Source organism: Oncorhynchus mykiss, chromosome 7, assembly GCF_057628025.1.
Source record: "Oncorhynchus mykiss isolate SJ-2025 chromosome 7, ASM5762802v1, whole genome shotgun sequence".
Classification (NCBI taxonomy): Eukaryota; Metazoa; Chordata; class Actinopteri; order Salmoniformes; family Salmonidae; genus Oncorhynchus; species Oncorhynchus mykiss.
The window spans coordinates 24401007-24426284 of NC_143028.1; the positions used below are offsets into that span (position 1 = coordinate 24401007).

The following is a 25278-nucleotide window of genomic DNA, read 5'->3' on the forward strand; positions in this document are numbered from 1 at the left end:
CTTAAATGCTATGGTTAGCAGAAAATGTTTTCGATCCATCGACCACTGGGTAATGGACCTAGCACGCTTCTGCTGGGCCACAATGTTTCCGACCACCCCAAATGGGACTTGAACCCACAATTCCTGGCTTAGGAGGCCAGTGCCTTATCCATTAGGCCACTGGGGCAATGTCTACCTTTCACAACCAGTACGAACTGGTTATGGGCCCAGCACGCATCCGCTGCACAACTCTGCTTTCAGCCACTTCAGCAAAGACTAAACCTTACAATCCATGGCTTAGGAGGCCAGTGTCTTAGGCCACTGGGGATCTTTGTAATCAATATGACCAATACGAACTGATGGAAGAGGTAAAAAAAAATGTATAATGGCACTTACACATGGAATGAAACTACGCATTTTAAAAAAATATTTGTTCGCACTTAAATGCTATAAAAAGCTGGTTAGCAGAAAATGTTTTTGATCCATCAACCTCTGGGTTATGGGCCCAGCACGCATCCGCTGCACAACTCTGCTTTCAGCCACTTCAGCAAAGACTAAACCTCACAATCCATGGCTTAGGAGGCCAGTGTCTTAGGCCACTGGGGATCTTTGTAATCAATATGACCAATACGAACTGATGGAAGAGGTAAAAAAAAATGTATAATGGCACTTACACATGGAATGAAACTACGCATTTAAAAAAAATATTTGTTTGCACTTGAATGCTATAAAAAGCTGGTTAGCAGAAAATGTTTTCGATCCATCAACCTCTGGGTTATGGGCCCAGCACGCATCCGCTGCACAACTCTGCTTTCAGCCACTTCAGCAAAGACTAAACCTCACAATCCATGGCTTAGGAGGCCAGTGTCTTAGGCCACTGGGGATCTTTGTAATCAATATGACCAATACGAACTGATGGAAGAGGTAAAAAAAAATGTATAATGGCACTTACACATGGAATGAAACTACGCATTTAAAAAAAAAAAAAATTTGGCACTTAAATGCTATGGTTAGCAGAAAATGTTTTCGATCCATCGACCACTGGGTAATGGACACGCATCCAGCACGCATCCGCTGCACAACTCTGCTTTCAGCCACTTCAGCAAAGACTAAACCTCACAATCCATGGCTTAGGAGGCCAGTGTCTAATCGATATGACCAATACGAACTGATGGAAGAGGTAAACAAAAATGTATAATGGCACTTACACATGGAATGAAACTACGCATTTAAAAAAAAAAAAAAATTTGGCACTTAAATGCTATGGTTAGCAGAAAATGTTTTCGATCCATCGACCACTGGGTAATGGACCTCTCACGCTTCTGCTGGGCCACAATGTTTCCGACCACCCCAGATGGGACTTGAACCCACAATTCCTGGCTTAGGAGGCCAGTGCCTTATCCATTAGGCCACTGGGGCAATGTCTACCTTTCACAACCAGTACGAACTGGTTATGGGCCCAGCACGCATCCGCTGCACAACTCTGCTTTCAGCCACTTCAGCAAAGACTAAACCTTACAATCCATGGCTTAGGAGGCCAGTGTCTTAGGCCACTGGGGATCTTTGTAATCAATATGACCAATACGAACTGATGGAAGAGGTAAAAAAAAATGTATAATGGCACTTACACATGGAATGAAACTACGCATTTAAAAAAAATATTTGTTCGCACTTAAATGCTATAAAAAGCTGGTTAGCAGAAAATGTTTTTGATCCATCAACCTCTGGGTTATGGGCCCAGCACGCATCCGCTGCACAACTCTGCTTTCAGCCACTTCAGCAAAGACTAAACCTCACAATCCATGGCTTAGGAGGCCAGTGTCTTAGGCCACTGGGGATCTTTGTAATCAATATGACCAATACGAACTGATGGAAGAGGTAAAAAAAAATGTATAATGGCACTTACACATGGAATGAAACTACGCATTTAAAAAAAATATTTGTTTGCACTTGAATGCTATAAAAAGCTGGTTAGCAGAAAATGTTTTCGATCCATCAACCTCTGGGTTATGGGCCCAGCACGCATCCGCTGCACAACTCTGCTTTCAGCCACTTCAGCAAAGACTAAACCTCACAATCCATGGCTTAGGAGGCCAGTGTCTTAGGCCACTGGGGATCTTTGTAATCAATATGACCAATACGAACTGATGGAAGAGGTAAAAAAAAATGTATAATGGCACTTACACATGGAATGAAACTACGCATTTAAAAAAAAAAAAAATTTGGCACTTAAATGCTATGGTTAGCAGAAAATGTTTTCGATCCATCGACCACTGGGTAATGGACACGCATCCAGCACGCATCCGCTGCACAACTCTGCTTTCAGCCACTTCAGCAAAGACTAAACCTCACAATCCATGGCTTAGGAGGCCAGTGTCTAATCGATATGACCAATACGAACTGATGGAAGAGGTAAACAAAAATGTATAATGGCACTTACACATGGAATGAAACTACGCATTTAAAAAAAAAAAAAAATTTGGCACTTAAATGCTATGGTTAGCAGAAAATGTTTTCGATCCATCGACCACTGGGTAATGGACCTCTCACGCTTCTGCTGGGCCACAATGTTTCCGACCACCCCAGATGGGACTTGAACCCACAATTCCTGGCTTAGGAGGCCAGTGCCTTATCCATTAGGCCACTGGGGCAATGTCTACCTTTCACAACCAGTACGAACTGGTTATGGGCCCAGCACGCATCCGCTGCACAACTCTGCTTTCAGCCACTTCAGCAAAGACTAAACCTTACAATCCATGGGTTAGGAGGCCAGTGTCTTAGGCCACTGGGGATCTTTGTAATCAATATGACCAATACGAACTGATGGAAGAGGTAAAAAAAAATGTATAATGGCACTTACACATGGAATGAAACTACGCATTTCAAAAAAATATTTGTTCGCACTTAAATGCTATAAAAAGCTGGTTAGCAGAAAATGTTTTTGATCCATCAACCTCTGGGTTATGGGCCCAGCACGCATCCGCTGCACAACTCTGCTTTCAGCCACTTCAGCAAAGACTAAACCTCACAATCCATGGCTTAGGAGGCCAGTGTCTAATCGATATGACCAATACGAACTGATGGAAGAGGTAAACAAAAACGTATAATGGCACTTACACATGGAATGAAACTACGCATTTAAAAAAAAAAAAAATTTGGCACTTAAATGCTATGGTTAGCAGAAAATGTTTTCGATCCATCGACCACTGGATGGACCTCTCACGCTTCTGCTGGGCCACAATGTTTCCGACCACCCCAGATGGGACTTGAACCCACAATTCCTGGCTTAGGAGGCCAGTGCCTTATCCATTAGGCCACTGGGGCAATGTCTACCTTTCACAACCAGTACGAACTGGTTATGGGCCCAGCACGCATCCGCTGCACAACTCTGCTTTCAGCCACTTCAGCAAAGACTAAACCTTACAATCCATGGCTTAGGAGGCCAGTGTCTTAGGCCACTGGGGATCTTTGTAATCAATATGACCAATACGAACTGATGGAAGAGGTAAAAAAAAATGTATAATGGCACTTACACATGGAATGAAACTACGCATTTTAAAAAAATATTTGTTCGCACTTAAATGCTATAAAAAGCTGGTTAGCAGAAAATGTTTTTGATCCATCAACCTCTGGGTTATGGGCCCAGCACGCATCCGCTGCACAACTCTGCTTTCAGCCACTTCAGCAAAGACTAAACCTCACAATCCATGGCTTAGGAGGCCAGTGTCTTAGGCCACTGGGGATCTTTGTAATCAATATGACCAATACGAACTGATGGAAGAGGTAAAAAAAAATGTATAATGGCACTTACACATGGAATGAAACTACGCATTTAAAAAAAATATTTGTTTGCACTTGAATGCTATAAAAAGCTGGTTAGCAGAAAATGTTTTCGATCCATCAACCTCTGGGTTATGGGCCCAGCACGCATCCGCTGCACAACTCTGCTTTCAGCCACTTCAGCAAAGACTAAACCTCACAATCCATGGCTTAGGAGGCCAGTGTCTTAGGCCACTGGGGATCTTTGTAATCAATATGACCAATACGAACTGATGGAAGAGGTAAAAAAAAATGTATAATGGCACTTACACATGGAATGAAACTACGCATTTAAAAAAAATATTTGTTTGCACTTGAATGCTATGGTTAGCAGAAAATGTTTTCGATCCATCGACCACTGGGTAATGGACACGCATCCAGCACGCATCCGCTGCACAACTCTGCTTTCAGCCACTTCAGCAAAGACTAAACCTCACAATCCATGGCTTAGGAGGCCAGTGTCTAATCGATATGACCAATACGAACTGATGGAAGAGGTAAACAAAAATGTATAATGGCACTTACACATGGAATGAAACTACGCATTTAAAAATAAAAAAAAATTTGGCACTTAAATGCTATGGTTAGCAGAAAATGTTTTCGATCCATCGACCACTGGGTAATGGACCTCTCACGCTTCTGCTGGGCCACAATGTTTCCGACCACCCCAGATGGGACTTGAACCCACAATTCCTGGCTTAGGAGGCCAGTGCCTTATCCATTAGGCCACTGGGGCAATGTCTACCTTTCACAACCAGTACGAACTGGTTATGGGCCCAGCACGCATCCGCTGCACAACTCTGCTTTCAGCCACTTCAGCAAAGACTAAACCTTACAATCCATGGCTTAGGAGGCCAGTGTCTTAGGCCACTGGGGATCTTTGTAATCAATATGACCAATACGAACTGATGGAAGAGGTAAAAAAAAATGTATAATGGCACTTACACATGGAATGAAACTACGCATTTAAAAAAAATATTTGTTCGCACTTAAATGCTATAAAAAGCTGGTTAGCAGAAAATGTTTTTGATCCATCAACCTCTGGGTTATGGGCCCAGCACGCATCCGCTGCACAACTCTGCTTTCAGCCACTTCAGCAAAGACTAAACCTCACAATCCATGGCTTAGGAGGCCAGTGTCTTAGGCCACTGGGGATCTTTGTAATCAATATGACCAATACGAACTGATGGAAGAGGTAAAAAAAAATGTATAATGGCACTTACACATGGAATGAAACTACGCATTTAAAAAAAATATTTGTTTGCACTTGAATGCTATAAAAAGCTGGTTAGCAGAAAATGTTTTCGATCCATCAACCTCTGGGTTATGGGCCCAGCACGCATCCGCTGCACAACTCTGCTTTCAGCCACTTCAGCAAAGACTAAACCTCACAATCCATGGCTTAGGAGGCCAGTGTCTTAGGCCACTGGGGATCTTTGTAATCAATATGACCAATACGAACTGATGGAAGAGGTAAAAAAAAATGTAGAATGGCACTTACACATGGAATGAAACTACGCATTTAAAAAAAATATTTGTTTGCACTTGAATGCTATAAAAAGCTGGTTAGCAGAAAATGTTTTCGATCCATCAACCTCTGGGTTATGGGCGCAGCACGCATCCGCTGCACAACTCTGCTTTCAGCCACTTCAGCAAAGACTAAACCTCACAATCCATGGCTTAGGAGGCCAGTGTCTAATCGATATAACCAATACGAACTGATGGAAGAGGTAAACAAAAATGTATAATGGCACTTACACATGGAATGAAACTACGCATTTAAAAAAAAAAAAAATTTGGCACTTAAATGCTATGGTTAGCAGAAAATGTTTTCGATCCATCGACCACTGGATGGACCTCTCACGCTTCTGCTGGGCCACAATGTTTCCGACCACCCCAGATGGGACTTGAACCCACAATTCCTGGCTTAGGAGGCCAGTGCCTTATCCATTAGGCCACTGGGGCAATGTCTACCTTTCACAACCAGTACGAACTGGTTATGGGCCCAGCACGCATCCGCTGCACAACTCTGCTTTCAGCCACTTCAGCAAAGACTAAACCTTACAATCCATGGCTTAGGAGGCCAGTGTCTTAGGCCACTGGGGATCTTTGTAATCAATATGACCAATACGAACTGATGGAAGAGGTAAAAAAAAATGTATAATGGCACTTACACATGGAATGAAACTACGCATTTTAAAAAAATATTTGTTCGCACTTAAATGCTATAAAAAGCTGGTTAGCAGAAAATGTTTTTGATCCATCAACCTCTGGGTTATGGGCCCAGCACGCATCCGCTGCACAACTCTGCTTTCAGCCACTTCAGCAAAGACTAAACCTCACAATCCATGGCTTAGGAGGCCAGTGTCTTAGGCCACTGGGGATCTTTGTAATCAATATGACCAATACGAACTGATGGAAGAGGTAAAAAAAAATGTATAATGGCACTTACACATGGAATGAAACTACGCATTTAAAAAAAATATTTGTTTGCACTTGAATGCTATAAAAAGCTGGTTAGCAGAAAATGTTTTCGATCCATCAACCTCTGGGTTATGGGCCCAGCACGCATCCGCTGCACAACTCTGCTTTCAGCCACTTCAGCAAAGACTAAACCTCACAATCCATGGCTTAGGAGGCCAGTGTCTTAGGCCACTGGGGATCTTTGTAATCAATATGACCAATACGAACTGATGGAAGAGGTAAAAAAAAATGTATAATGGCACTTACACATGGAATGAAACTACGCATTTAAAAAAAATATTTGTTTGCACTTGAATGCTATGGTTAGCAGAAAATGTTTTCGATCCATCGACCACTGGGTAATGGACACGCATCCAGCACGCATCCGCTGCACAACTCTGCTTTCAGCCACTTCAGCAAAGACTAAACCTCACAATCCATGGCTTAGGAGGCCAGTGTCTAATCGATATGACCAATACGAACTGATGGAAGAGGTAAACAAAAATGTATAATGGCACTTACACATGGAATGAAACTACGCATTTAAAAATAAAAAAAAATTTGGCACTTAAATGCTATGGTTAGCAGAAAATGTTTTCGATCCATCGACCACTGGGTAATGGACCTCTCACGCTTCTGCTGGGCCACAATGTTTCCGACCACCCCAGATGGGACTTGAACCCACAATTCCTGGCTTAGGAGGCCAGTGCCTTATCCATTAGGCCACTGGGGCAATGTCTACCTTTCACAACCAGTACGAACTGGTTATGGGCCCAGCACGCATCCGCTGCACAACTCTGCTTTCAGCCACTTCAGCAAAGACTAAACCTTACAATCCATGGCTTAGGAGGCCAGTGTCTTAGGCCACTGGGGATCTTTGTAATCAATATGACCAATACGAACTGATGGAAGAGGTAAAAAAAAATGTATAATGGCACTTACACATGGAATGAAACTACGCATTTAAAAAAAATATTTGTTCGCACTTAAATGCTATAAAAAGCTGGTTAGCAGAAAATGTTTTTGATCCATCAACCTCTGGGTTATGGGCCCAGCACGCATCCGCTGCACAACTCTGCTTTCAGCCACTTCAGCAAAGACTAAACCTCACAATCCATGGCTTAGGAGGCCAGTGTCTTAGGCCACTGGGGATCTTTGTAATCAATATGACCAATACGAACTGATGGAAGAGGTAAAAAAAAATGTATAATGGCACTTACACATGGAATGAAACTACGCATTTAAAAAAAATATTTGTTTGCACTTGAATGCTATAAAAAGCTGGTTAGCAGAAAATGTTTTCGATCCATCAACCTCTGGGTTATGGGCCCAGCACGCATCCGCTGCACAACTCTGCTTTCAGCCACTTCAGCAAAGACTAAACCTCACAATCCATGGCTTAGGAGGCCAGTGTCTTAGGCCACTGGGGATCTTTGTAATCAATATGACCAATACGAACTGATGGAAGAGGTAAAAAAAAATGTATAATGGCACTTACACATGGAATGAAACTACGCATTTAAAAAAAATATTTGTTTGCACTTGAATGCTATAAAAAGCTGGTTAGCAGAAAATGTTTTCGATCCATCAACCTCTGGGTTATGGGCGCAGCACGCATCCGCTGCACAACTCTGCTTTCAGCCACTTCAGCAAAGACTAAACCTCACAATCCATGGCTTAGGAGGCCAGTGTCTAATCGATATAACCAATACGAACTGATGGAAGAGGTAAACAAAAATGTATAATGGCACTTACACATGGAATGAAACTACGCATTTAAAAAAAAATAAATTTTGGCACTTAAATGCTATGGTTAGCAGAAAATGTTTTCGATCCATCGACCACTGGGTAATGGACCTAGCACGCTTCTGCTGGGCCACAATGTTTCCGACCACCCCAGATGGGACTTGAACCCACAATTCCTGGCTTAGGAGGCCAGTGCCTTATCCATTAGGCCACTGGGGCAATGTCTACCTTTCACAACCAGTACGAACTGGTTATGGGCCCAGCACGCATCCGCTGCACAACTCTGCTTTCAGCCACTTCAGCAAAGACTAAACCTCACAATCCATGGCTTAGGAGGCCAGTGTCTTAGGCCACTGGGGATCTTTGTAATCAATATGACCAATACGAACTGATGGAAGAGGTAAAAAAAAATGTATAATGGCACTTACACATGGAATGGAACTACGCATTTAAAAAAAATATTTGTTCGCACTTAAATGCTATAAAAAGCTGGTTAGCAGAAAATGTTTTTGATCCATCAACCTCTGGGTTATGGGCCCAGCACGCATCCGCTGCACAACTCTGCTTTCAGCCACTTCAGCAAAGACTAAACCTCACAATCCATGGCTTAGGAGGCCAGTGTCTTAGGCCACTGGGGATCTTTGTAATCAATATGACCAATACGAACTGATGGAAGAGGTAAAAAAAAATGTATAATGGCACTTACACATGGAATGAAACTACGCATTTAAAAAAAATATTTGTTTGCACTTGAATGCTATAAAAAGCTGGTTAGCAGAAAATGTTTTCGATCCATCAACCTCTGGGTTATGGGCGCAGCACGCATCCGCTGCACAACTCTGCTTTCAGCCACTTCAGCAAAGACTAAACCTCACAATCCATGGCTTAGGAGGCCAGTGTCTAATCGATATGACCAATACGAACTGATGGAAGAGGTAAACAAAAATGTATAATGGCACTTACACATGGAATGAAACTACGCATTTAAAAAAAAAAAAATTTTGGCACTTAAATGCTATGGTTAGCAGAAAATGTTTTCGATCCATCGACCACTGGGTAATGGACCTAGCACGCTTCTGCTGGGCCACAATGTTTCCGACCACCCCAGATGGGACTTGAACCCACAATTCCTGGCTTAGGAGGCCAGTGCCTTATCCATTAGGCCACTGGGGCAATGTCTACCTTTCACAACCAGTACGAACTGGTTATGGGCCCAGCACGCATCCGCTGCACAACTCTGCTTTCAGCCACTTCAGCAAAGACTAAACCTCACAATCCATGGCTTAGGAGGCCAGTGTCTTAGGCCACTGGGGATCTTTGTAATCAATATGACCAATACGAACTGATGGAAGAGGTAAAAAAAAATGTATAATGGCACTTACACATGGAATGGAACTACGCATTTAAAAAAAATATTTGTTCGCACTTAAATGCTATAAAAAGCTGGTTAGCAGAAAATGTTTTTGATCCATCAACCTCTGGGTTATGGGCCCAGCACGCATCCGCTGCACAACTCTGCTTTCAGCCACTTCAGCAAAGACTAAACCTCACAATCCATGGCTTAGGAGGCCAGTGTCTTAGGCCACTGGGGATCTTTGTAATCAATATGACCAATACGAACTGATGGAAGAGGTAAAAAAAAATGTATAATGGCACTTACACATGGAATGAAACTACGCATTTAAAAAAAATATTTGTTTGCACTTGAATGCTATAAAAAGCTGGTTAGCAGAAAATGTTTTCGATCCATCAACCTCTGGGTTATGGGCCCAGCACGCATCCGCTGCATAACTCTGCTTTCAGCCACTTCAGCAAAGACTAAACCTCACAATCCATGGCTTAGGAGGCCAGTGTCTAATCGATATGACCAATACGAACTGATGGAAGAGGTAAACAAAAATGTATAATGGCACTTACACATGGAATGAAACTACGCATTTAAAAAAAAAAAAATGTTGGCACTTAAATGCTATGGTTAGCAGAAAATGTTTTCGATCCATCGACCACTGGGTAATGGACCTAGCACGCTTCTGCTGGGCCACAATGTTTCCAACCACCCCAGATGGGACTTGAACCCACAATTCCTGGCTTAGGAGGCCAGTGCCTTATCCATTAGGCCACTGGGGCAATGTCTACCTTTCACAACCAGTACGAACTGGTTATGGGCCCAGCACGCATCCGCTGCACAACTCTGCTTTCAGCCACTTCAGCAAAGACTAAACCTCACAATCCATGGCTTAGGAGGCCAGTGTCTTAGGCCACTGGGGATCTTTGTAATCAATATGACCAATACGAACTGATGGAAGAGGTAAAAAAAAATGTATAATGGCACTTACACATGGAATGAAACTACGCATTTAAAAAAAATATTTGTCCGCACTTAAATGCTATAAAAAGCTGGTTAGCAGAAAATGTTTTTGATCCATCAACCTCTGGGTTATGGGCCCAGCACGCATCCGCTGCACAACTCTGCTTTCAGCCACTTCAGCAAAGACTAAACCTCACAATCCATGGCTTAGGAGGCCAGTGTCTTAGGCCACTGGGGATCTTTGTAATCAATATGACCAATACGAACTGATGGAAGAGGTAAAAAAAAATGTATAATGGCACTTACACATGGAATGAAACTACGCATTTAAAAAAAATATTTGTTTGCACTTGAATGCTATAAAAAGCTGGTTAGCAGAAAATGTTTTCGATCCATCAACCTCTGGGTTATGGGCCCAGCACGCATCCGCTGCACAACTCTGCTTTCAGCCACTTCAGCAAAGACTAAACCTCACAATCCATGGCTTAGGAGGCCAGTGTCTTAGGCCACTGGGGATCTTTGTAATCAATATGACCAATACGAACTGATGGAAGAGGTAAAAAAAAATGTATAATGGCACTTACACATGGAATGGAACTATGCATTTAAAAAAAATATTTGTTTGCACTTGAATGCTATAAAAAGCTGGTTAGCAGAAAATGTTTTCGATCCATCAACCTCTGGGTTATGGGCCCAGCACGCATCCGCTGCACAACTCTGCTTTCAGCCACTTCAGCAAAGACTAAACCTCACAATCCATGGCTTAGGAGGCCAGTGTCTAATCGATATGACCAATACGAACTGATGGAAGAGGTAAACAAAAATGTATAATGGCACTTACACATGGAATGAAACTACGCATTTAAAAAAAAAAAATTTGCGGCACTTAAATGCTATGGTTAGCAGAAAATGTTTTCGATCCATCGACCACTGGACCTAGCACGCTTCTGCTGCGCCACAATGTTTCCGACCACCCCAGATGGGACTTGAACCCACAATTCCTGGCTTAGGAGGACAGTGACTTATCCATTAGGCCACTGGGGCAATGTCTACCTTTCACAACCAGTACGAACTGGTTATGGGCCAAGCACGCATCCGCTGCACAACTCTGCTTTCAGCCACTTCAGCAAAGACTAAACCTCACAATCCATGGCTTAGGAGGCCAGTGTCTTAGGCCACTGGGGATCTTTGTAATCAATATGACCAATACGAACTGATGGAAGAGGTAAAAAAAAATGTATAATGGCACTTACACATGGAATGAAACTACGCATTTTAAAAAAATATTTGTTCGCACTTAAATGCTATAAAAAGCTGGTTAGCAGAAAATGTTTTTGATCCATCAACCTCTGGGTTATGGGCCCAGCACGCATCCGCTGCACAACTCTGCTTTCAGCCACTTCAGCAAAGACTAAACCTCACAATCCATGGCTTAGGAGGCCAGTGTCTTAGGCCGCTGGGGATCTTTGTAATCAATATGACCAATACGAACTGATGGAAGAGGTAAAAAAAAAATGTATAATGGCACTTACACACGGAATGAAACTACGCATTTAAAAAAAATATTTGTTTGCACTTGAATGCTATAAAAAGCTGGTTAGCAGAAAATGTTTTCGATCCATCAACCTCTGGGTTATGGGCCCAGCACGCATCCGCTGCACAACTCTGCTTTCAGCCACTTCAGCAAAGACTAAACCTCACAATCCATGGCTTAGGAGGCCAGTGTCTTAGGCCACTGGGGATCTTTGTAATCAATATGACCAATACGAACTGATGGAAGAGGTAAAAAAAAATGTATAATGGCACTTACACATGGAATGAAACTACGCATTTAAAAAAAATATTTGTTCGCACTTAAATGCTATAAAAAGCTGGTTAGCAGAAAATGTTTTTGATCCATCAACCTCTGGGTTATGGGCCCAGCACGCATCCGCTGCACAACTCTGCTTTCAGCCACTTCAGCAAAGACTAAACCTCACAATCCATGGCTTAGGAGGCCAGTGTCTTAGGCCACTGGGGATCTTTGTAATCAATATGACCAATACGAACTGATGGAAGAGGTAAAAAAAAATGTATAATGGCACTTACACATGGAATGAAACTACGCATTTAAAAAAAATATTTGTTTGCACTTGAATGCTATAAAAAGCTGGTTAGCAGAAAATGTTTTCGATCCATCAACCTCTGGGTTATGGGCCCAGCACGCATCCGCTGCACAACTCTGCTTTCAGCCACTTCAGCAAAGACTAAACCTCACAATCCATGGCTTAGGAGGCCAGTGTCTTAGGCCACTGGGGATCTTTGTAATCAATATGACCAATACGAACTGATGGAAGAGGTAAAAAAAAATGTATAATGGCACTTACACATGGAATGAAACTACGCATTTAAAAAAAATATTTGTTTGCACTTGAATGCTATAAAAAGCTGGTTAGCAGAAAATGTTTTCGATCCATCAACCTCTGGGTTATGGGCCCAGCACGCATCCGCTGCACAACTCTGCTTTCAGCCACTTCAGCAAAGACTAAACCTCACAATCCATGGCTTAGGAGGCCAGTGTCTAATCGATATGACCAATACGAACTGATGGAAGAGGTAAACAAAAATGTATAATGGCACTTACACATGGAATGAAACTACGCATTTAAAAAAAAACAAATTTTGGCACTTAAATGCTATGGTTAGCAGAAAATATTTTCGATCCATCGACCACTGGGTAATGGACCTAGCACGCTTCTGCTGGGCCACAATGTTTCCAACCACCCCAGATGGTACTTGAACCCACAATTCCTGGCTTAGGAGGACAGTGCCTTATCCATTAGGCCACTGGGGCAATGTCTACCTTTCACAACCAGTACGAACTGGTTATGGGCCCAGCACGCATCCGCTGCACAACTCTGCTTTCAGCCACTTCAGCAAAGACTAAACCTCACAATCCATGGCTTAGGAGGCCAGTGTCTTAGGCCACTGGGGATCTTTGTAATCAATATGACCAATACGAACTGATGGAAGAGGTAAAAAAAAATGTATAATGGCACTTACACATGGAATGAAACTACGCATTTAAAAAAAATATTTGTTTGCACTTGAATGCTATAAAAAGCTGGTTAGCAGAAAATGTTTTCGATCCATCAACCTCTGGGTTATGGGCCCAGCACGCATCCGCTGCACAACTCTGCTTTCAGCCACTTCAGCAAAGACTAAACCTCACAATCCATGGCTTAGGAGGCCAGTGTCTTAGGCCACTGGGGATCTTTGTAATCAATATGACCAATACGAACTGATGGAAGAGGTAAAAAAAAATGTATAATGGCACTTACACATGGAATGAAACTACGCATTTAAAAAAAATATTTGTTTGCACTTGAATGCTATAAAAAGCTGGTTAGCAGAAAATGTTTTCGATCCATCAACCTCTGGGTTATGGGCCCAGCACGCATCCGCTGCACAACTCTGCTTTCAGCCACTTCAGCAAAGACTAAACCTCACAATCCATGGCTTAGGAGGCCAGTGTCTAATCGATATGACCAATACGAACTGATGGAAGAGGTAAACAAAAATGTATAATGGCACTTACACATGGAATGAAACTACGCATTTAAAAAAAAACAAATTTTGGCACTTAAATGCTATGGTTAGCAGAAAATGTTTTCGATCCATCGACCACTGGGTAATGGACCTAGCACGCTTCTGCTGGGCCACAATGTTTCCAACCACCCCAGATGGGACTTGAACCCACAATTCCTGGCTTAGGAGGACAGTGCCTTATCCATTAGGCCACTGGGGCAATGTCTACCTTTCACAACCAGTACGAACTGGTTATGGGCCCAGCACGCATCCGCTGCACAACTCTGCTTTCAGCCACTTCAGCAAAGACTAAACCTCACAATCCATGGCTTAGGAGGCCAGTGTCTTAGGCCACTGGGGATCTTTGTAATCAATATGACCAATACGAACTGATGGAAGAGGTAAAAAAAAATGTATAATGGCACTTACACATGGAATGAAACTACGCATTTAAAAAAAATATTTGTCCGCACTTAAATGCTATAAAAAGCTGGTTAGCAGAAAATGTTTTTGATCCATCAACCTCTGGGTTATGGGCCCAGCACGCATCCGCTGCACAACTCTGCTTTCAGCCACTTCAGCAAAGACTAAACCTCACAATCCATGGCTTAGGAGGCCAGTGTCTTAGGCCACTGGGGATCTTTGTAATCAATATGACCAATACGAACTGATGGAAGAGGTAAAAAAAAATGTATAATGGCACTTACACATGGAATGAAACTACGCATTTAAAAAAAATATTTGTTTGCACTTGAATGCTATAAAAAGCTGGTTAGCAGAAAATGTTTTCGATCCATCAACCTCTGGGTTATGGGCCCAGCACGCATCCGCTGCACAACTCTGCTTTCAGCCACTTCAGCAAAGACTAAACCTCACAATCCATGGCTTAGGAGGCCAGTGTCTTAGGCCACTGGGGATCTTTGTAATCAATATGACCAATACGAACTGATGGAAGAGGTAAAAAAAAATGTATAATGGCACTTACACATGGAATGAAACTACGCATTTAAAAAAAATATTTGTTCGCACTTAAATGCTATAAAAAGCTGGTTAGCAGAAAATGTTTTTGATCCATCAACCTCTGGGTTATGGGCCCAGCACGCATCCGCTGCACAACTCTGCTTTCAGCCACTTCAGCAAAGACTAAACCTCACAATCCATGGCTTAGGAGGCCAGTGTCTTAGGCCACTGGGGATCTTTGTAATCAATATGACCAATACGAACTGATGGAAGAGGTAAAAAAAAATGTATAATGGCACTTACACATGGAATGAAACTACGCATTTAAAAAAAATATTTGTTTGCACTTGAATGCTATAAAAAGCTGGTTAGCAGAAAATGTTTTCGATCCATCAACCTCTGGGTTATGGGCCCAGCACGCATCCGCTGCACAACTCTGCTTTCAGCCACTTCAGCAAAGACTAAACCTCACAATCCATGGCTTAGGAGGCCAGTGTCTAATCGATATGACCAATACGAACTGATGGAAGAGGTAAAAAAAAATGTATAATGGCACTTACACATGGAATGAAACTACGCATTTTAAAAAAATATTTGTTCGCACTTAAATGCTATAAAAAGCTGGTTAGCAGAAAATGTTTTTGATCCATCAACCTCTGGGTTATGGGCCCAGCACGCATCCGCTGCACAACTCTGCTTTCAGCCACTTCAGCAAAGACTAAACCTCACAATCCATGGCTTAGGAGGCCAGTGTCTTAGGCCACTGGGGATCTTTGTAATCAATATGACCAATACGAACTGATGGAAGAGGTAAAAAAAAATGTATAATGGCACTTACACATGGAATGGAACTACGCATTTAAAAAAAATATTTGTTTGCACTTGAATGCTATAAAAAGCTGGTTAGCAGAAAATGTTTTCGATCCATCAACCTCTGGGTTATGGGCCCAGCACGCATCCGCTGCACAACTCTGCTTTCAGCCACTTCAGCAAAGACTAAACCTCACAATCCATGGCTTAGGAGGCCAGTGTCTAATCGATATGACCAATACGAACTGATGGAAGAGGTAAAAAAAATGTATAATGGCACTTACACATGGAATGAAACTACGCATTTAAAAAAAAATAATTTTGGGCACTTAAATGCTATGGTTAGCAGAAAATGTTTTCGATCCATCGACCACTGGGTAATGGACCTAGCACGCTTCTGCTGGGCCACAATGTTTCCGACCACCCCAGATGGGACTTGAACCCACAATTCCTGGCTTAGGAGGACAGTGACTTATCCATTAGGCCACTGGGGCAATGTCTACCTTTCATAACCAGTACGAACTGGTTATGGGCCAAGCACGCATCCGCTGCACAACTCTGCTTTCAGCCACTTCAGCAAAGACTAAACCTCACAATCCATGGCTTAGGAGGCCAGTGTCTTAGGCCGCTGGGGATCTTTGTAATCAATATGACCAATACGAACTGATGGAAGAGGTAAAAAAAAAATGTATAATGGCACTTACACATGGAATGAAACTACGCATTTAAAAAAAATATTTGTTTGCACTTGAATGCTATAAAAAGCTGGTTAGCAGAAAATGTTTTCGATCCATCAACCTCTGGGTTATGGGCCCAGCACGCATCCGCTGCACAACTCTGCTTTCAGCCACTTCAGCAAAGACTAAACCTCACAATCCATGGCTTAGGAGGCCAGTGTCTAATCAATATGACCAATACGAACTGATGGAAGAGGTAAACAAAAATGTATAATGGCACTTACACATGGAATGAAACTACGCATTTAAAAAAAAAAATTTTTTGGCACTTAAATGCTATGGTTAGCAGAAAATGTTTTCGATCCATCGACCACTGGACCTAGCACGCTTCTGCTGGGCCACAATGTTTCCGACCACCCCAGATGGGACTTGAACCCACAATTCCTGGCTTAGGAGGCCAGTGCCTTATCCATTAGGCCACTGGGGCAATGTCTACCTTTCACAACCAGTACGAACTGGTTATGGGCCCAGCACGCATCCGCTGCACAACTCTGCTTTCAGCCACTTCAGCAAAGACTAAACCTCACAATCCATGGCTTAGGAGGCCAGTGTCTTAGGCCACTGGGGATCTTTGTAATCAATATGACCAATACGAACTGATGGAAGAGGTAAAAAAAAATGTATAATGGCACTTACACATGGAATGAAACTACGCATTTAAAAAAAATATTTGTTCGCACTTAAATGCTATAAAAAGCTGGTTAGCAGAAAATGTTTTTGATCCATCAACCTCTGGGTTATGGGCCCAGCACGCATCCGCTGCACAACTCTGCTTTCAGCCACTTCAGCAAAGACTAAACCTCACAATCCATGGCTTAGGAGGCCAGTGTCTTAGGCCACTGGGGATCTTTGTAATCAATATGACCAATACGAACTGATGGAAGAGGTAAAAAAAAATGTATAATGGCACTTACACATGGAATGAAACTACGCATTTAAAAAAAATATTTGTTTGCACTTGAATGCTATAAAAAGCTGGTTAGCAGAAAATGTTTTCGATCCATCAACCTCTGGGTTATGGGCCCAGCACGCATCCGCTGCACAACTCTGCTTTCAGCCACTTCAGCAAAGACTAAACCTCACAATCCATGGCTTAGGAGGCCAGTGTCTTAGGCCACTGGGGATCTTTGTAATCAATATGACCAATACGAACTGATGGAAGAGGTAAAAAAAAATGTATAATGGCACTTACACATGGAATGAAACTACGCATTTAAAAAAAATATTTGTTCGCACTTAAATGCTATAAAAAGCTGGTTAGCAGAAAATGTTTTTGATCCATCAACCTCTGGGTTATGGGCCCAGCACGCATCCGCTGCACAACTCTGCTTTCAGCCACTTCAGCAAAGACTAAACCTCACAATCCATGGCTTAGGAGGCCAGTGTCTTAGGCCACTGGGGATCTTTGTAATCAATATGACCAATACGAACTGATGGAAGAGGTAAAAAAAAATGTATAATGGCACTTACACATGGAATGAAACTACGCATTTAAAAAAAATATTTGTTTGCACTTGAATGCTATAAAAAGCTGGTTAGCAGAAAATGTTTTCGATCCATCAACCTCTGGGTTATGGGCCCAGCACGCATCCGCTGCACAACTCTGCTTTCAGCCACTTCAGCAAAGACTAAACCTCACAATCCATGGCTTAGGAGGCCAGTGTCTAATCGATATGACCAATACGAACTGATGGAAGAGGTAAACAAAAATGTATAATGGCACTTACACATGGAATGAAACTACGCATTTAAAAAAAATATTTGTTTGCACTTGAATGCTATAAAAAGCTGGTTAGCAGAAAATGTTTTCGATCCATCAACCTCTGGGTTATGGGCCCAGCACGCATCCGCTGCACAACTCTGCTTTCAGCCACTTCAGCAAAGACTAAACCTCACAATCCATGGCTTAGGAGGCCAGTGTCTTAGGCCACTGGGGATCTTTGTAATCAATATGACCAATACGAACTGATGGAAGAGGTAAAAAAAAATGTATAATGGCACTTACACATGGAATGGAACTATGCATTTAAAAAAAATATTTGTTTGCACTTGAATGCTATAAAAAGCTGGTTAGCAGAAAATGTTTTCGATCCATCAACCTCTGGGTTATGGGCCCAGCACGCATCCGCTGCACAACTCTGCTTTCAGCCACTTCAGCAAAGACTAAACCTCACAATCCATGGCTTAGGAGGCCAGTGTCTTAGGCCACTGGGGATCTTTGTAATCAATATGACCAATACGAACTGATGGAAGAGGTAAAAAAAAATGTATAATGGCACTTACACATGGAATGAAACTACGCATTTAAAAAAAATATTTGTTTGCACTTGAATGCTATAAAAAGCTGGTTAGCAGAAAATGTTTTCGATCCATCAACCTCTGGGTTATGGGCCCAGCACGCATCCGCTGCACAACTCTGCTTTCAGCCACTTCAGCAAAGATTAAACCTCACAATCCATGGCTTAGGAGGCCAGTGTCTTAGGCCACTGGGGATCTTTGTAATCAATATGACCAATACGAACTGATGGAAGAGGTAAAAAAAAATGTATAATGGCACTTACACATGGAATGGAACTATGCATTTAAAAAAAATATTTGTTTGCACTTGAATGCTATAAAAAGCTGGTTAGCAGAAAATGTTTTCGATCCATCAACCTCTGGGTTATGGGCCCAGCACGCATCCGCTGCACAACTCTGCTTTCAGCCACTTCAGCAAAGACTAAACCTCACAATCCATGGCTTAGGAGGCCAGTGTCTAATCGATATGACCAATACGAACTGATGGAAGAGGTAAACAAAAATGTATAATGGCACTTACACATGGAATGAAACTACGCATTTTAAAAAAAAAAATTTGGGGCACTTAAATGCTATGGTTAGCAGAAAATGTTTTCGATCCATCGACCACTGGACCTAGCACGCTTCTGCTGCGCCACAATGTTTCCGACCACCCCAGATGGGACTTGAACCCACAATTCTTGGCTTAGGAGGACAGTGACATATCCATTAGGCCACTGGGGCAATGTCTACCTTTCACAACCAGTACGAACTGGTTATGGGCCAAGCACGCATCCGCTGCACAACTCTGCTTTCAGCCACTTCAGCAAAGACTAAACCTCACAATCCATGGCTTAGGAGGCCAGTGTCTTAGGCCACTGGGGATCTTTGTAATCAATATGACCAATACGAACTGATGGAAGAGGTAAAAAAAAATGTATAATGGCACTTACACATGGAATGAAACTACGCATTTTAAAAAAATATTTGTTCGCACTTAAATGCTATAAAAAGCTGGTTAGCAGAAAATGTTTTTGATCCATCAACCTCTGGGTTATGGGCCCAGCACGCATCCGCTGCACAACTCTGCTTTCAGCCACTTCAGCAAAGACTAAACCTCACAATCCATGGCTTAGGAGGCCAGTGTCTTAGGCCACTGGGGATCTTTGTAATCGATATGACCAATACGAACTGATGGAAGAGGTAAAAAAAATGTATAATGGCACTTACACATGGAATGAAACTACGCATTTAAAAAAAAAAAATTTTGGGCACTTAAATGCTATGGTTAGCAGAAAATGTTTTCGATCCATCGACCACTGGGTAATGGACCTAGCACGCTTCTGCTGGGCCACAATGTTTCCGACCACCCCAGATGGGACTTGAACCCACAATTCCTGGCTTAGGAGGACAGTGACTTATCCATTAGGCCACTGGGGCAATGTCTACCTTTCACAACCAGTACGAACTGGTTATGGGCCAAGCACGCATCCGCTGCACAACTCTGCTTTCAGCCACTTCAGCAAAGACTAAACCTCACAATCCATGGCTTAGGAGGCCAGTGTCTTAGGCCGCTGGGGATCTTTGTAATCAATATGACCAATACGAACTGATGGAAGAGGTAAAAAAAAAATGTATAATGGCACTTACACATGGAATGAAACTACGCATTTAAAAAAAATATTTGTTTGCACTTGAATGCTATAAAAAGCTGGTTAGCAGAAAATGTTTTCGATCCATCAACCTCTGGGTTATGGGCCCAGCACGCATCCGCTGCACAACTCTGCTTTCAGCCACTTCAGCAAAGACTAAACCTCACAATCCATGGCTTAGGAGGCCAGTGTCTAATCGATATGACCAATACGAACTGATGGAAGAGGTAAACAAAAATGTATAATGGCACTTACACATGGAATGAAACTACGCATTTAAAAAAAATATTTGTTTGCACTTGAATGCTATAAAAAGCTGGTTAGCAGAAAATGTTTTCGATCCATCAACCTCTGGGTTATGGGCCCAGCACGCATCCGCTGCACAACTCTGCTTTCAGCCACTTCAGCAAAGACTAAACCTCACAATCCATGGCTTAGGAGGCCAGTGTCTTAGGCCACTGGGGATCTTTGTAATCAATATGACCAATACGAACTGATGGAAGAGGTAAAAAAAAATGTATAATGGCACTTACACATGGAATGGAACTATGCATTTAAAAAAAATATTTGTTTGCACTTGAATGCTATAAAAAGCTGGTTAGCAGAAAATGTTTTCGATCCATCAACCTCTGGGTTATGGGCCCAGCACGCATCCGCTGCACAACTCTGCTTTCAGCCACTTCAGCAAAGACTAAACCTCACAATCCATGGCTTAGGAGGCCAGTGTCTAATCGATATGACCAATACGAACTGATGGAAGAGGTAAACAAAAATGTATAATGGCACTTACACATGGAATGAAACTACGCATTTAAAAAAAAAAAATTTGGGGCACTTAAATGCTATGGTTAGCAGAAAATGTTTTCGATCCATCGACCACTGGACCTAGCACGCTTCTGCTGCGCCACAATGTTTCCGACCACCCCAGATGGGACTTGAACCCACAATTCCTGGCTTAGGAGGACAGTGACTTATCCATTAGGCCACTGGGGCAATGTCTACCTTTCACAACCAGTACGAACTGGTTATGGGCCAAGCACGCATCCGCTGCACAACTCTGCTTTCAGCCACTTCAGCAAAGACTAAACCTCACAATCCATGGCTTAGGAGGCCAGTGTCTTAGGCCACTGGGGATCTTTGTAATCAATATGACCAATACGAACTGATGGAAGAGGTAAAAAAAAATGTATAATGGCACTTACACATGGAATGAAACTACGCATTTTAAAAAAATATTTGTTCGCACTTAAATGCTATAAAAAGCTGGTTAGCAGAAAATGTTTTTGATCCATCAACCTCTGGGTTATGGGCCCAGCACGCATCCGCTGCACAACTCTGCTTTCAGCCACTTCAGCAAAGACTAAACCTCACAATCCATGGCTTAGGAGGCCAGTGTCTTAGGCCACTGGGGATCTTTGTAATCAATATGACCAATACGAACTGATGGAAGAGGTAAAAAAAAATGTATAATGGCACTTACACATGGAATGAAACTACGCATTTAAAAAAAATATTTGTTTGCACTTAAATGCTATAAAAAGCTGGTTAGCAGAAAATGTTTTCGATCCATCTCTGGGTTATGGGCCCAGCACGCATCCGCTGCACAACTCTGCTTTCAGCCACTTCAGCAAAGACTAAACCTCACAATCCATGGCTTAGGAGGCCAGTGTCTAATCGATATGACCAATACGAACTGATGGAAGAGGTAAACAAAAATGTATAATGGCACTTACACATGGAATGAAACTACGCATTTAAAAAAAAAAAAATGTTGGCACTTAAATGCTATGGTTAGCAGAAAATGTTTTCGATCCATCAACCACTGGGTAATGGACCTAGCACGCTTCTGCTGGGCCACAATGTTTCCAACCACCCCAGATGGGACTTGAACCCACAATTCCTGGCTTAGGAGGCCAGTGCCTTATCCATTAGGCCACTGGGGCAATGTCTACCTTTCACAACCAGTACGAACTGGTTATGGGCCCAGCACGCATCCGCTGCACAACTCTGCTTTCAGCCACTTCAGCAAAGACTAAACCTCACAATCCATGGCTTAGGAGGCCAGTGTCTTAGGCCACTGGGGATCTTTGTAATCAATATGACCAATACGAACTGATGGAAGAGGTAAAAAAAAATGTATAATGGCACTTACACATGGAATGAAACTACGCATTTAAAAAAAATATTTGTCCGCACTTAAATGCTATAAAAAGCTGGTTAGCAGAAAATGTTTTTGATCCATCAACCTCTGGGTTATGGGCCCAGCACGCATCCGCTGCACAACTCTGCTTTCAGCCACTTCAGCAAAGACTAAACCTCACAATCCATGGCTTAGGAGGCCAGTGTCTTAGGCCACTGGGGATCTTTGTAATCAATATGACCAATACGAACTGATGGAAGAGGTAAAAAAAAATGTATAATGGCACTTACACATGGAATGAAACTACGCATTTAAAAAAAATATTTGTTTGCACTTGAATGCTATAAAAAGCTGGTTAGCAGAAAATGTTTTCGATCCATCAACCTCTGGGTTATGGGCCCAGCACGCATCCGCTGCACAACTCTGCTTTCAGCCACTTCAGCAAAGACTAAACCTCACAATCCATGGCTTAGGAGGCCAGTGTCTTGGGCCACTGGGGATCTTTGTAATCAATATGACCAATACGAACTGATGGAAGAGGTAAAAAAAAATGTATAATGGCACTTACACATGGAATGGAACTATGCATTTAAAAAAAATATTTGTTTGCACTTGAATGCTATAAAAAGCTGGTTAGCAGAAAATGTTTTCGATCCATCAACCTCTGGGTTATGGGCCCAGCACGCATCCGCTGCACAACTCTGCTTTCAGCCACTTCAGCAAAGACTAAACCTCACAATCCATGGCTTAGGAGGCCAGTGTCTAATCGATATGACCAATACGAACTGATGGAAGAGGTAAACAAAAATGTATAATGGCACTTACACATGGAATGAAACTACGCATTTAAAAAAAAAAATTTGGGGCACTTAAATGCTATGGTTAGCAGAAAATGTTTTCGATCCATCGACCACTGGACCTAGCACGCTTCTGCTGCGCCACAATGTTTCCGACCACCCCAGATGGGACTTGAACCCACAATTCCTGGCTTAGGAGGACAGTGACATATCCATTAGGCCACTGGGGCAATGTCTACCTTTCACAACCAGTACGAACTGGTTATGGGCCAAGCACGCATCCGCTGCACAACTCTGCTTTCAGCCACTTCAGCAAAGACTAAACCTCACAATCCATGGCTTAGGAGGCCAGTGTCTTAGGCCACTGGGGATCTTTGTAATCAATATGACCAATACGAACTGATGGAAGAGGTAAAAAAAAATGTATAATGGCACTTACACATGGAATGAAACTACGCATTTTAAAAAAATATTTGTTCGCACTTAAATGCTATAAAAAGCTGGTTAGCAGAAAATGTTTTTGATCCATCAACCTCTGGGTTATGGGCCCAGCACGCATCCGCTGCACAACTCTGCTTTCAGCCACTTCAGCAAAGACTAAACCTCACAATCCATGGCTTAGGAGGCCAGTGTCTTAGGCCACTGGGGATCTTTGTAATCAATATGACCAATACGAACTGATGGAAGAGGTAAAAAAAAATGTATAATGGCACTTACACATGGAATGGAACTACGCATTTAAAAAAAATATTTGTTTGCACTTGAATGCTATAAAAAGCTGGTTAGCAGAAAATGTTTTCGATCCATCAACCTCTGGGTTATGGGCCCAGCACGCATCCGCTGCACAACTCTGCTTTCAGCCACTTCAGCAAAGACTAAACCTCACAATCCATGGCTTAGGAGGCCAGTGTCTAATCGATATGACCAATACGAACTGATGGAAGAGGTAAAAAAAATGTATAATGGCACTTACACATGGAATGAAACTACGCATTTAAAAAAAAATAATTTTGGGCACTTAAATGCTATGGTTAGCAGAAAATGTTTTCGATCCATCGACCACTGGGTAATGGACCTAGCACGCTTCTGCTGGGCCACAATGTTTCCGACCACCCCAGATGGGACTTGAACCCACAATTCCTGGCTTAGGAAGACAGTGACTTATCCATTAGGCCACTGGGGCAATGTCTACCTTTCACAACCAGTACGAACTGGTTATGGGCCAAGCACGCATCCGCTGCACAACTCTGCTTTCAGCCACTTCAGCAAAGACTAAACCTCACAATCCATGGCTTAGGAGGCCAGTGTCTTAGGCCGCTGGGGATCTTTGTAATCAATATGACCAATACGAACTGATGGAAGAGGTAAAAAAAAAATGTATAATGGCACTTACACATGGAATGAAACTACGCATTTAAAAAAAATATTTGTTTGCACTTGAATGCTATAAAAAGCTGGTTAGCAGAAAATGTTTTCGATCCATCAACCTCTGGGTTATGGGCCCAGCACGCATCCGCTGCACAACTCTGCTTTCAGCCACTTCAGCAAAGACTAAACCTCACAATCCATGGCTTAGGAGGCCAGTGTCTAATCAATATGACCAATACGAACTGATGGAAGAGGTAAACAAAAATGTATAATGGCACTTACACATGGAATGAAACTACGCATTTAAAAAAAAAAAAATTTTGGCACTTAAATGCTATGGTTAGCAGAAAATGTTTTCGATCCATCGACCACTGGACCTAGCACGCTTCTGCTGGGCCACAATGTTTCCGACCACCCCAGATGGGACTTGAACCCACAATTCCTGGCTTAGGAGGACAGTGCCTTATCCATTAGGCCACTGGGGCAATGTCTACCTTTTACATCCAGTACGAACTGGTTATGGGCCCAGCACGCATCCGCTGCACAACTCTGCTTTCAGCCACTTCAGCAAAGACTAAACCTCACAATCCATGGCTTAGGAGGCCAGTGTCTTAGGCCACTGGGGATCTTTGTAATCAATATGACCAATACGAAC

The 25278-nt window shown here is 42.5% G+C and overlaps 11 non-coding genes across 11 annotated transcripts; all 11 read right to left on the minus strand.

Moving 5' to 3' along the window:
• Nucleotides 1–1325: 1325 nt before the first annotated feature.
• Nucleotides 1326–1398, minus strand: trnar-ccu (transfer RNA arginine (anticodon CCU)). The gene has a single exon. It is a non-coding gene; the product is annotated as a tRNA-Arg (tRNA).
• Nucleotides 1399–2557: 1159 nt separating this feature from the next.
• On the minus strand, nt 2558–2630 carry trnar-ccu (transfer RNA arginine (anticodon CCU)). The gene has a single exon. It is a non-coding gene; the product is annotated as a tRNA-Arg (tRNA).
• Nucleotides 2631–3230: 600 nt separating this feature from the next.
• On the minus strand, nt 3231–3303 carry trnar-ccu (transfer RNA arginine (anticodon CCU)). The gene has a single exon. It is a non-coding gene; the product is annotated as a tRNA-Arg (tRNA).
• A 1158-nt stretch (nt 3304–4461) lies between these two features.
• Nucleotides 4462–4534, minus strand: trnar-ccu (transfer RNA arginine (anticodon CCU)). The gene has a single exon. It is a non-coding gene; the product is annotated as a tRNA-Arg (tRNA).
• Nucleotides 4535–5690: 1156 nt separating this feature from the next.
• trnar-ccu (transfer RNA arginine (anticodon CCU)) lies at nt 5691–5763 on the minus strand. Its single transcript has one exon. It is a non-coding gene; the product is annotated as a tRNA-Arg (tRNA).
• A 1158-nt stretch (nt 5764–6921) lies between these two features.
• Nucleotides 6922–6994, minus strand: trnar-ccu (transfer RNA arginine (anticodon CCU)). Its single transcript has one exon. It is a non-coding gene; the product is annotated as a tRNA-Arg (tRNA).
• Nucleotides 6995–8153: 1159 nt separating this feature from the next.
• On the minus strand, nt 8154–8226 carry trnar-ccu (transfer RNA arginine (anticodon CCU)). The gene has a single exon. It is a non-coding gene; the product is annotated as a tRNA-Arg (tRNA).
• Nucleotides 8227–9107: 881 nt separating this feature from the next.
• trnar-ccu (transfer RNA arginine (anticodon CCU)) lies at nt 9108–9180 on the minus strand. The gene has a single exon. It is a non-coding gene; the product is annotated as a tRNA-Arg (tRNA).
• Nucleotides 9181–10061: 881 nt separating this feature from the next.
• On the minus strand, nt 10062–10134 carry trnar-ccu (transfer RNA arginine (anticodon CCU)). Its single transcript has one exon. It is a non-coding gene; the product is annotated as a tRNA-Arg (tRNA).
• Nucleotides 10135–16743: 6609 nt separating this feature from the next.
• Nucleotides 16744–16816, minus strand: trnar-ccu (transfer RNA arginine (anticodon CCU)). The gene has a single exon. It is a non-coding gene; the product is annotated as a tRNA-Arg (tRNA).
• A 5372-nt stretch (nt 16817–22188) lies between these two features.
• trnar-ccu (transfer RNA arginine (anticodon CCU)) lies at nt 22189–22261 on the minus strand. The gene has a single exon. It is a non-coding gene; the product is annotated as a tRNA-Arg (tRNA).
• Nucleotides 22262–25278: the final 3017 nt, after the last annotated feature.